The sequence below is a fragment of the Schistocerca americana genome, chromosome 1, assembly GCF_021461395.2.
Source record: "Schistocerca americana isolate TAMUIC-IGC-003095 chromosome 1, iqSchAmer2.1, whole genome shotgun sequence".
NCBI classification, from domain to species: Eukaryota; Metazoa; Arthropoda; class Insecta; order Orthoptera; family Acrididae; genus Schistocerca; species Schistocerca americana.
This window is the reverse complement of record NC_060119.1, coordinates 927,759,083-927,772,468: the sequence shown is the minus strand read 5'-3', so window position 1 is coordinate 927,772,468 and position 13,386 is coordinate 927,759,083. Positions and strand designations below refer to the sequence as shown.

The following is a 13,386-nucleotide window of genomic DNA, read 5'->3' as shown; positions in this document are numbered from 1 at the left end:
TTACCATACATTATACACAAACGTTTTTTGGTTATTTACCATTGTTTCTTTTTCCGCAGCGAAGAATTCAGTTCCAGAACGTTTTTTGTAACGAGCGTCTGGCTCGACGCCATTCTGATGGTTCACTATTGCTCTGCTGTCTGCCGGAATTGTACGAAATTTTGCGCAAGTGCAGAAGCAGCATCGAATCTGAAGTACCTATAAGGACTTTTCTGTGTATATTAATGGCTGCAATTAATTTCGAGCATCATTTAATTTAACGATCGTCGTATATTTCACTGAGGGTGCCCCCCCCCCCCAAAAGGGAGGGAGGGAGGGGGGGAGAGAGAGAGAGAGAGAGAGAGAGAGAGAGAGAGAGAGAGAGAGAGAGAGAGAGAGAGGCCGGCTATGTTAAACAGTGGTTCCTGCTTATTTTGTGAACGAAAGAGGAAGGATGGCTCAGCACACTCAGATGTACACAACTGTTGTTCAGTACGCAATGTTCCAATTATTATTATTATTATTATTGTGCTCTATGAGACGTACCACGATAACTACCCGGTAGCCACATCAGCTGGTATCATAAAGAAGTCTAAAGACTATGTAATGTAACACCGACATCGATTGCAAATAAAACAAAACCTATAAACACAGCTGAAGGTGTCATCCCTACTACACTGTGTGTCTCCGAGGCGCAGTTCCCACTGCTGCGATACAACGATACGTACTGCGACTCGCGACACGACGCAGAAGCAACCAGCGTAGATGGAGCGCGTGGAAACATCAGGTGGCATGACCGGGAAGACAGTAATACGATTCTCCGTCGTGTCAACCGGCGCAACGCGAGGTACTGGTTGGTCCACACAGCTGTATCGTACCGTGCACGGTCAGGGAAGTTTGAAGTCTTCTAAACCACTCCGTCTACAGGCCACAAGTGGCCCATCGGGACGATCCGACCGCCGTGTCATCCTCAGAGGAGGATACGGATAGGAGGGGCGTAGGGTCAGCACACCGCTCTCCTGGTCGTTATGATGGTAGTCTTGACCGGAGCCGCTACTATTAGGTCTAGTAGCTCCTCAATTGGCATCACGAGGCTGAGTGCACCCCGAAAAATGACAACAGCGCATGGCGGCCCGGACGGTCACCCATCCAAATGCCGGCTACGCCCGACAGCGCTTAACTTCGGTGATCTGACGGGAACCGGTGTATCCACTGCGGCAAGGCCGTTGCCTTGAAGTCGTATAACACGCCTAAAGAAAAAAGAATTGTTTCGTGTAGATGAAGCAGTGCTACATCCGCCTCTGCAGCTAGTTTCTCACTGAAGCTTTTACTTTTCGCGCAAAACACCAAAAACTCCTGTTCTGGAATTCGCGCAAGTTCTCCGCTATATAATCTCCCTCATTCGATTTTGAGGAGACTATTCTGTAAAATAAATTAATTTTTCCACATCTTGTAGTTGATACAGTTCGATAGTGATTTTTTTTTTTCCTTTTCGCTGTTTTCCAATACTTATTGCGATACTTCGAAATTAGTAAACAGACAGTGCGTGTTAAGTTTGCAGCAAAGAATGTGGTCTCTGGCCAGTTGACATGTTGTCCATTCTAGGTCATACAATGCAGTGTCCCATTTGTAGGTAACATACACAAACCATATTCAACGTTGGAAGACGAGCCATATTTCTTTCAAGTCTTGAGTAAACAGATGAGAGTTTGGAAGTTGTTCGGTACGACGCTGGCACCGGCGCGCCATACACGAAGATACTGTCGTATCGCCACAGCGACAACCGCATCTGACAGTGTTCCTCGCTTGTAGAAAAATGTGAACTGACCAACAGTCAAAAATATGTGTAATACATCCTAAAATCCGTTTACAGCCGCCCGGTGTGGCTGTGAGGTTCTAGGCGCTTCAGTCTGGAACCGCGTGACCGCTACGGTCGCAGGTTCGAATCCTGCCTCGGGCATGGATGTGTGTGATGTCCTTAGGTTAGTTAGGTTTAAGTCGTTCTAAGTTCTAGGGGACTGATGACCACAGATGTTCAGTCCCATAGTGCTCAGAGCCAATCCGTTTAGAATTTCCGGTGACCAGTTTTCAATGCGAAATTTACGATCATCATCCTACCTACAAGATTTCGCTCAGGTGGTTCGGAGAGGATTAATTTTAGAGCAACGAAAGGTTGCACAGAAGCGAACCTGTAAAAAACAGCTGTAAGTAAAATACACTGAAACGCCGAAGAAACTGGTATGGGCACGCGTATTCAAATACAGAGATAAGTAAACAGGCAGAATACGGCGCTGCGGTCGGCAACGCCTATATGACACAGCAAGTGACTGGTAAGATGTTAGATTGGTTACTGCTGATACAGTAGCAGGTTATCAAGATTTAAGTGAGTTTGAACGTGGTGTTATAGTCGGCGCACGAGCGATGGGACACAGCATCTCTGAGGTTGCCATGAAGTGGGGATGTTCCTGTACCACCATTTCACGAGTGTATCGTGAATACCAGGAATCCGGTAATCGAATCTCCGGCATCGTTGCGCCAGGAAAAAGATCCTGCAAAAACGGGACCAACAACGACTGACGAGAATACATTACGTGTATTCCAGTACATGCATGCATGTCGGAAGGAACTTTGTATCGTAATTCGGAGTAACACGGCCACTGCAATAGCCGTGTTATCCCCAGTACTGTCAATGGTTCCCCGCGCACAATCCCTCTGTTTCTAAGTGTGCTGCCAATATTCTGAAATAGCAAGGTTAAACGGAACATCACGAAGTCAAGCACTTGCTTATAATTCTGTTGCTGTTAATGTGATACACACGCTAGTTCAAGTGAAAGCTGCAGTACCGAGGCAAAGAAAGTGCAGTGGTTTTCAGTAAGGAGCCATCTCAATAGTCTTCTGTGGTGATTTATTGAGACCAAAATGAATCTAAATGGGGTTAGCCGAACCTACGCTTGAAATCATTTCTTCCAGAAAATAAGTCCACGGTAGCCCTTTACTTACACTCTTTAGGTGAAACTGAAGTGAATGAAGAAATTGTGTTGTATGTTTATGCAGCTGAACTTTTTCTCTATTACACCGCTGATTTCGGTCAGCATATACAAGCGTAATTAGCTAACCATCAGAGATGAAATTCTTTTACAAAGTGTTCGTCAAACCATGGCATTAAAAGTACAAAATCCGACAGTGTAATGCAAATGTCGCGTCATCACCTATTACAGACTCCTCTATTGTGCATGCAGTCATTTAAAATTCGCTGTAATAGCTGCACTATAAAAATGGCAACATTTTGTGATATTGTATTACTTTCAATTATCCCTGATATATGCATTCTACACGAAAGCTTTCCGAAATGTTATACTAATCAGTGCCTGATACTCGTTGAAGCTATACAAGCACGCCGATAATCTAATAGCATGGAGCCTAATGGCAATTGCCTTTAACGGCATCATCATTATCACACAATTATTTACCGTTATCACACGCCCAAGCGTCAGTTTCCCAAGCCATACACTGGTGAATAAAAATCTGTAAATCTTTTTATCATTTAGCTACTGGCGTCACGTAGCACTTAGTAGTGTTGTTGTTGTTGTTGTTGTTGGTGGTGGTGGTAGAATCGCGGCGTCCAAGACGGAAGAAACAAACACAAATTGTTACATTTTTCTGTGCTACATAACATGATTATATTGATATTAGTGTCTGTTGTATGTTCTGTACATATAACGTGATCCTTACTGCTGCTTATACAACAGCCTAAACATTCTTAGTGCTCGAAAGTGCTGTCACATCGCGATTAAGAGTGAATTATTCTCAGCGAGCCTAAAAATTAAGCTATTTTTAGGTTTTTTTAAAAACTAATTAAGCAATCACCGTCAATCTTTTTGCCCTTAATCACTGATTCTTCGAAAACATTTTCTGATTTTTTAAAGAAATTCAGTCATTATTAAACCCTTCACCCGAGGATTTAAAACTGCTCTGTCCAAAATGTGATGTGTCCGTGATAGAAGTCCTGCAGTCACCAAACGTTATGTGAAATCGAAACCAAAAACAATTTTCTTAATCTACATGATACTGCGCACGGAGTAGTGGCACAGTTTTTTTTTAATTTGACAATAATTAAGTGGCGGACGTTTGAAATAAAATAATAGTTCTGTCGTGTGTTTTTGGTCACGTTTGTTTCAATAACTAATGAATTAATTAAAACAAAAAAATATTCTATTACTCCTTGCGGAGATGTCCGAGGCGTAATTCAGCCTGGTTTCAGAAAGACATTACCAGTGTGCTTGCACTGTGTCTCAAGTTGACGGAATGGATTGCGGGTAGACTAAGAAAGAGTGTTTTGACAAATTTCAGAAAGATATGTGTCATTACTCCGTGGGCAATAATCAATTGCTTAAGAAAACTGTTGGTTTTTTTAAATTTCAGTTAAGACTTGCAGGACTTCCGTCAGGGACACGTCTCATTTTGGACAGATCAACTTTAACGCCTCGGATGGGGGCTTAGTGATAACAGAATTACTTTAAAAAAAAAAAAAAAAACAGAAAATGTTGTCCAAGAATCAATAATGTGCAGAAATATTTTCCAAAAAAAATCGTAAAAATAACATGTTTTATAAAATACATCATCTTTACGCCAGTGACTGTTATAAGTTTTTATTACACTATTGCAATTTCGGCTTTAGGCGAGTATCAAGTGCTGATATTACAGCTAAGGCATGTCAACGTAATATAAGTGTGTCGTTGCCAGTCCTATTAAATACATTCGCGTCGTCGTAACACAGTGCGAGCACACGTATACAAACATCGTAAATGGTTCAAATGGCTCTGAGCACTATGGGACTTAACATCTATGGTCATCAGTCCCCTAGAACTTAGAACTACTTAAACCTAACTAACCTAAGGACATCACACACATCCATGCCCGAGGCAGGATTCGAACCTGCGACCGTAGCAGTCCAAACATCGTAAAACAACGTAATCTGTAAATGCACATGCTCATTAACCCATCACTAGTCACACATGCATTAGACAACAGTTGTGGTGCATTTACAGATTACGTTGTTTTACGATGTCTTACGATGTTTGTATACGTGTGCTCGCACTGTGTAACAACGACACGAATGTATTTAACAGGACTGACAACGACACACTTGTGTGTTAGCTTACATTATGTTGACATGGCTTAAAGCCATAATATCAGCACTTGATACTGGCCTAAGTTGAAACTGCAATAGTGTAATAAAAACGTACAACAGTCACTGGCGTAAAGATGATGTCCTTCAAAAAATTTATTATGACTGTGCATCCCAGGTAAAAATTTATTATGACTGTGCATCCCAGGTACAACAAGTGTATTCACTTGTTTTATAGGTTGACAAAGGAGACTGAGTCCTTAACCACAACGACAACACAGGATAACAGTTCGTACATTTCCCTTACTGTCTTTGCCAATAATGTTCAGTTTATCAAAGACAAAGTGTTGTGCGGGTGCATCATCTATAACCCGCCACTGCAGAGAAATGGAGAGAGATTCTAAGAGCCACCCTGATACCAGCTGTACGTAACACTATTCCGTTTTCGACAGCGCGACTCCACGGGTCACGGCCAATACATCAGACGGAGATGGCAGTCGGGAAACAAGTGTCAGGTTCAGCCGGAGGATTGCCAGTATGTTTTTCGTCACTGAAGCCTTCGTCATACCGATTCTCGAGTACATGTCGCTTTTCTACACCTGGACTTCGATCTGGAATTCGATGCGTGAAGGCGATTCTGACTTTTGTCCATCGTACTGATTTGGACTGAAGTTACTCTTAACCGACGCGCTCTATAGCAGTTGCTGGCAGCAGCCAAGCGTTGACTCTGGTTTCCACATTTTACGCGGTTCATGTCAGTGCCTGCTCAGCTAGGACCAGGCAACGGCGTACATTGTCTTATTGGTTTGATCTACAGCCAACGAATTTGATACGGACTCCCGGGATCTATCTGGAGACTGCAGGTTACAATACTGAAAGTAGAGGAAATTTCATCATTATTACGCCGAGAAGGAGAAGGGAGATTATGACGTACAGCTTTTCAACGCCGTACTCTTGGGAATCGTCCTTTGCTGGATTTTAAACCTTGGTTGCACCTAGACTGTTCTTGCTACTCAAAATGCTAAGTTATAACTTATTTATTGTTTGTAACAACTACTGGCTGTTGTCCGCATTGTGAGCTAACATTACTTCGCTCCTTTCTTTCAAAATGGCTCTGAGCACTATGCGACTTAACTTCTGAGGTGATCAGTCGCCTAGAACTTAGAACTAATTAAACCTAACTAAGGTAAGGACATCACACACATCCGTGCCCGAGGCAGGATTCGAACCTGCGACCGTACCAGTCGCTCGGTTCCAGACTGTAGCGCCTAGAACCGCACGGCCACTACGGCCGGTCCCTTTCTTTCTACAGTTACTTAAATACGCTCAGATTAAATCATAATGAAGCCGGCCGAAGTGGCCGTGCGGTTCTAGGCGCTGCAGTCTAGAACCGCGAGACCGCTACGGTCGCAGGTTCGAATCCTGCCTCGGGCATGGATGTGTGTGATGTCTTTAGGTTAGTTAGGTTTAACTAGTTCTAAATTCTAGGGGACTAATGACCTCAGAAGTTTAGTCCCATAGTGCTCAGAGCCATTTGAACGATCATAATGAAAAAACATGTACCGGTACGCGTCAAACTGTGAACCAGTTCACATACAGAGACGATCCAACAAACAATTATTGCATGCCAGTATTTTCGTTCTAATATTTTTTCTGAACAATTACAATCGACCCTATTAGGGCCTCATAGCCGATACAATTAGTTTCTTGTTGTTTATATCCATTCCCTTACCAAGTGGGCAACTCAAAACGTTCTCAAATTTGATGCCTTGTTTTCTCAGCCAAATCTCTTTGGACGGAAGTAGGGTAAAGGGATTTCCAACTGAAATTATTTGAAACAGGATTAATAGATCCGGAATAGACGACCAAGAGATGCGTCCCGAAAAAGTTTGTGGAAGCCGGAATAACGCAGCTATTTTAAATTTGCTGCCGGCACGAAAATTGCTGTTCTTGTTGTTGTTGTTGTTGTTGCTGTTGTGGTCTTCAGTCCTGAGACTGGTTTTATGCAGCTCTCCATGCTACTGTATCCTGTGCAAGCTTCTTCATCTCCCAGTACCTACTGTAACCCACATCCTTCTGAATCTGCTTAGTGTATTCATCTCTTGGTCTCCCTCTACGATTTTTACCCTCCACGCTGCCCTCCAGCTACATTCCATTATCCTCGTTTTGCTTTTGTTGATGTTCATCTTATATCCTCCTTTCAAGACACTGTCCATTCCATTCAACTGCTCTTGCAAGTAATTTGCTGTCTTTGACAGAAATACAATGTCATCGGCGAACCTCAAAGTTTTTATTTCTTCTCCATGGATTTTAATGCCTACTCCGAACTTTTCTTTTGTTCCAAATGTGTGTCTTTTGTGTGTGTTTACACGAACTTGTTCGAAACATGAATGCGTTTTGTACAGCAAGGCAATCGAGTCTTAAGGACTTCCTTGTCAGCTTTTCCAGTGAAAACGGCTGCAGGTGATGACGGATAAAATTACGTCATAGCTGTGACGTAGAAAGGTAACCGCTGCAGGAAAACACTGCCCTGTCCAAAGCGTTCGAAGAAGCGCAGGGCAATAGGCGTTACCGCGAACCACGGCACGTCGCAGATATGTCCGACTGCTTTCTGGTAACCAACGCAGTACTCGGGATCACTGTGTCGCATGACGTGGCGATCTCGCCTACACACGCCGCGCCTCACCGTACAGGGGTGGTCAACTCACCGACCGCGATCAACTGGTCAATCGCCATGACTTCACTGGTCGATCTGTCAACACACTTGTCCGAAATCTGTTTAAACGAGTTGTTTTGTTAAAATACCGGTTTTCCGATCACGAGTATTTGCACGGTATTTGTTGGCGGTAAATTGACAATGTCTCCGTTTCTTTCGTGTCCATCTGTATTTCACTGCCTTTTGCGCTCGTGCCAAGGAGCAGTCTTTCCCTCCTGCATGCTGAGGTTACTGCTTGCTGCGTTGTGAGCTTCCTAGCGTGTCAGCATCATTGCTCTCCCCCCCCCCTCCCCTCCCCCGCCACCTTTACAGAGTGGTGCACAGAGTTTACGACTGAGGGTGGGTTCTTCTCTGTGAGTCTGAATGCCTATTCATTTCGTTATGTTTATATGTTGTTGTCTTCAGTCCGAAGACTGTTTTTGATACAGCTCTCCATGCTACTCTATCTTGCGCGAATCTCTCGATCTCCGAATAACTACTACAAGCTACATCTTTCTGAATCTGCTTACTGTATTCATCTCTGTCTCCCGCTACGATTTTTACCACCCACATTTCCCTGGAATAGTAAAATGGTGATCCCTTTATGTCTCAGAACGTGTCCAATCCACCGATTCCTTCTTTCGGGCAAATTGTGCCACAAATTCTTTGTCTTCTCAATTCTATTCAGTACCACCTCATCAGTTACATGATTTACTCATCCTATCTTCAACATTCTTTTCAAAAGCTTCTGATTTCTTCTTGTCTAAACAGTTTATCGTCTACGTTACACTTCCATACATAGCTACACTCCATACATATACTTCAACACAATGCCTGACACTTAAATCTATATTGGATGTTAACAAAAATGGCTCTGAGCACTATGGGACTTAACATCTATGGTCATCAGTCCCCTACAACTTAGAACTACTTAAACCTAACTAACCTAAGGACATCGCACACATCCATGCCCGAGGCAGGATTCGAACCTGCAACCGTAGCAGTCGCGCGGTTCCGGACTGAGCGCCTAGAACCGCTAGACCACCGCGGCCGGCGCTTCTTTTGGAATTTGTGTGTTAGGTAATAATAAATTCTTCGACGCCTTCCTATGGATGGCAGCTCGTTTACCATCACGATCCACAGGAATTCATTAAGCATACCCGTGACATATACTCTGATTCAGATAAACCTCTGATCTTTTCTACATCTTCAGTTAAATCTGTCTAAGAGGAATATAAACAGAGTAACAATATTATGAAATGCTTAAGACAAGAGTTTTATAGGTATCCTCTATCGCAAAGATCATTTTCGACAAATTCCTTCAATGAATCTTAGACCGGCACCAGTTTTTCCCCCACAACTACATTACGTAGTCCTTCCACGACGCCGACATCAAGATCTATGTAGTTTTCCATTGCGTTCTAACGATTTATTGCATGTGAGGCAGCTAAGGAATGTAAGTTTTTTGCGGCATACTCACGCTCTTCAAATTGCTTTTCCAAATTATGATCATTTCCACCAAGCGTTGATAACCTGCAATTATTCCTGCATTTTGCAACTCCATTCTGCTGATGCAGTCTCATCTTTCATGGAAGACAACGTTACAGCGATACACCATTCTTGCGACGAGTAATCGCTTATCCTTTGCCGCATTCTCAGAAAACAGTGTGCTGGAAAAATCGTTCGTTTCTTCCTATAGGTTGCGGGAAGCAGTTAAACTGTAGGGCAACGCTGCAAGCAGTCGTTACAAGAACTCGAGGTGGCTCATACGGTAGTGCGAAGAGGCGGAATCCGAAGGTGGGCGATTCGAGTACAGAATGTGAAATAAATGTTCCTTTTTAGTATTTTGTCGATGAGAGGAAAAAGGCCAGGAATAAATGAGAATTAAATTTAACGTCTCGATACTCTTAAGTAATTACAAACGGGGAAGTAGTTTAGTTGGAGAAGGATGCGGGAAGAATCCTACCTTAGTGTCTTTAAAGGAAGGAACCCAGCATGTGCCTTTGATGATTCAGGAACCATTAGGAAAACGACGAAACATGACGATCAGAATTCGAAATGGCTCCTGCTGAATGCGAGGACAGTGAGTAAAGGCAAGAGGAGTAGAGATGACCGTCCTTTTGACGCAACAGTGCTATAATATCCTGTAAGTCACTACCCAGAAGGCTCTCGCGATCTCTCACTGAGCGGATGTGGTACGTTCGTCTTAAGGGAACATTCGGCTAGGGGGGGTACCATGGTTCGCCGATGACACTGTAATCCTGCTGCAGATGGCTTGCTGAATTCTTACGCTTCAGCCTTATTTTATTTCTTGTGTACATGCAGGCATTACGAGCAGTAGAATGTTAAAATGTATTTGGTGGCCAAGAGGGCACACATTTACACCTACTTTCCAAAATTCGCTTGGTGTACCTCTGTTACTTCCATCTTCTCGTCTCTCATTTAATTCCACTCCTACATGTGAGCTCGAATCTGTACAATTTTACCTTCATGGTCTTTTCGCGAGACACACGTGCGAGGAAAGCAATACACAAGTCGACTCTTCCGTAAACGCAAGCTCTCGGAACTTCAACAGCAAATCACACCATAAGAGCATGACGCCTCTCTTGCAACGTCTGCCACTGAAGCTGGCTGAACATCTTCCGTTAAGTTTCCGCGCTTACTAAATTAACATTTAACGAAACACACTGCTCTTCGTTGGATCTTCTCTATTTCTTAGCTTTCAGTCCTATATCGTATGGATCCCAGATTGACGAGCAGAATTCAAGTATTGGTCGAACGAGGGTTTTGCAAGCTATCTCGTTTGCGGGCGGACTACATTTCCTAAGGAATCTCAGTCTGGCGTCCGCCTTACCTTCGATTACTTCCGTGTGATCGTTCCACTTTAAATCACTCAGTACGCATACCGCAAGGTATTCTACGGAGGTAATTGCTTCCAGTTACTCCTCTGAAATCGTATAATCATACAATAAAGGCACTTTCTCCATATTTGCTTGCCATTTGTTTTCAGATTAGTGTCGACTGCCAATCCCTGAACTGATTGCATATCTTCAGCTGGTCTCTCTGCATTTCGCTACAGTTTCCTAGCGTTGCGACTTCAGTGTATACAACACCAACATACGCGAAAGCAAACAGAACACAACATGTTGTTATCAATGGAGAGACGTCTACAGACGTTGAAGTAACCTCTGGCGTGCCACAAGGGAGTGTTATGGGACCATTGCTTTTCGCAACATATATAAATGACCTAGTAGATAGTGTCGGAAGTTCCATGCGGCTTTTCGCGGATGATGCTGTAGTATACAGAGAAGTTGCAGCATTAGAAAATTGCAGCGAAATGCAGTAAGATCTGCAACGGATAGGCACTTGGTGCAGGGAGTGGCAACTGACCCTTAACATAGACAAATGTAATGTATTGCGAATACATAGAAAGAAGGATCCTTTATTGTATGATTATTTGATAGCGGAACAAACACTGGTAGCAGTTACTTCTGTAAAATATCTGGGAGTATGCGTGCGGAACGATTTGAAGTGGAATGATCATATAAAATTAATTGTTGGTAAGGCGGGTACCAGGTTGAGATTCATTGGGAGAGTACTTAGAAAATGTAGTCCATCAACAAAGGAGGTGGCTTACAAAACACTCGTTCGACCTATATTTGAGTATTGCCCATCAGTGTGCGATCCGTACCAGATCGGATTGACGGAGGAGATAGAGAAGATCCCAAGAAGAGCGACGCGTTTCGTCACAGGGTTATTTGGTAACCGTGATAGCGTTACGGAAATGTTTAACAAACTCAAGTGGCAGACTCTGCAAGAGAGGCGCTCTGCATCGCGGTGTAGCTTGCTGTCCAGGTTTCGAGAGGGTGCGCTTCTGGATGAGTATCGAATACATTGCTTCCCCCTACTTATACCTCCCGAGGAGGTCACGAATGTAAAATTAGAGAAATTCGAGCGCGCACGGAGGCTTTCAGACAGTCGTTCTTCCCGCCAACCATACGCGACTGGAACAGGAAAGGGAGGTAATGACAGTGGCACGTAAAGTGCCCTCCGCCACACACCGTTGGGTGGCTTGCGGAGTATAAATGTAGATGTAGAACTCAAAACTTGCTACGTTATCTACTAGGTCATTATATACATCGTGAAAAGTAACGGTCGTATACAGTACCTTGGAGCACACATTGAATTACTTTTATGCCTGAAGACTTTTCTCCTTTCAGAATGACTTGCTGTGCTAGTTGGCTAGAGACTCTTCAGTCCAGTCAAACAGTTTGTCTGGTATTCCGAACGGTAGTATTTTGTTCACTAGGCAGCCGTGCTGAATGCTATCGAACGCCTTCCGGAAGTCTAGAGACACGGCATCTACCTGGGGGGACTGTATCTACTGCTTCCTGGATCTCGTGGACGGAGAGACGGAGATGGGTCTCGCACGATCCTTTTTTTTCGGAAACAGTGTTCCCACAAACAAGATTTTCGGTCTTCACTAACGTCATAATACGCGAGCATACAACATATTCCAAATTCTATGGCAGACCGACATCACAGACGTAGAGCTACACTTCCGTGCGTCTGCTCGACGGTCTTCCTTGAACACGGGAATGGACGGCATTTTTTCCAACCATTAGGAACGTTTCGCTCCTCCAGCAACGTGTAAAACGCAGACTGGCAACAGCGAAATGAAAGTGGGATGTAAGTCAAACTGCCTATTGGCTTATGTCTCACGTTGCAGGTGGTGGAGCTTTGACAATTGCAGCCACTTCTGCTGGCGAAACGTCAGTAAAATCATCTGACGAACGTCGGCCGAAGAATCCGTGACAGAAGCCAATACGCAATTTGCCAACAAGTGTACACGAAAGCCTTAATTTTGTGATGTAAGTGTTAGGGAGTCTTTTTCTGGCAGTGTTTGGACTGTAGTCTCTTATGGAAGCGGAACATAGAAGACGAACAGTGTAGATAAGAGGAGAACTGGAACTTTCGTGATGTGGTCCTACAGGAGAATATTAAAGATTGGGTGGGTAGATGGAACAATCAATGACGACGCGCTGATCTCTACAGTTTCGTGGCACATGCAGTTTAAGTAAAAGAAAATGCTAGACGGTCGGGAGGAGGGTGGGGGGTGTTAAAATTGTGGACAAGCACTAAATGTTGACTACAGGGAGCTGTTTCGATTGGATGCAGGTTGCAGCATTTAGAGAGATGAAGAAGGTTGCACAGGGCAGACTACATCTACATATATACTCCACTAGCCAGCAAGTGGTGTGTGACGGAGGGCACAATTCGCGCCAAAGTCATATTTCCCCCCGTCTGTTCCAGTGGCGGATCGCGCGAGGGAAAACGACTGTCTGAACGCCTCAGTACGAGCTCTAATTTCCCTTATCTTTGAATGGTGATCACTTCGCAATCTAAAAGTTGGTCGTAATAATATATGCTCTACATCCTCGGCGAAGATGGGATTTCGGAATTTAGTGAGCAGCCCCATCCGTTTATCGCGCCGTCTATCTGCAAGTGTGTTCCACTTCAAACTTTCTATGAGATTTGTAATGTTCTCGCGATGGCTAAATATACCAATCAGGAATCTTGCCGC

At 43.8% G+C, this 13,386-nt stretch overlaps 1 protein-coding gene and 1 pseudogene across 1 annotated transcript in view; both read right to left on the bottom strand.

Annotated features, from left to right (window-relative positions):
* LOC124595214 (actin cytoskeleton-regulatory complex protein PAN1-like) overlaps nt 1-13,386 on the bottom strand; it is a 553,071-nt gene that overhangs the window by 238,699 nt on the left and 300,986 nt on the right. The window lies entirely within an intron of this gene.
* LOC124560961 lies at nt 1,093-1,210 on the bottom strand (annotated as a pseudogene).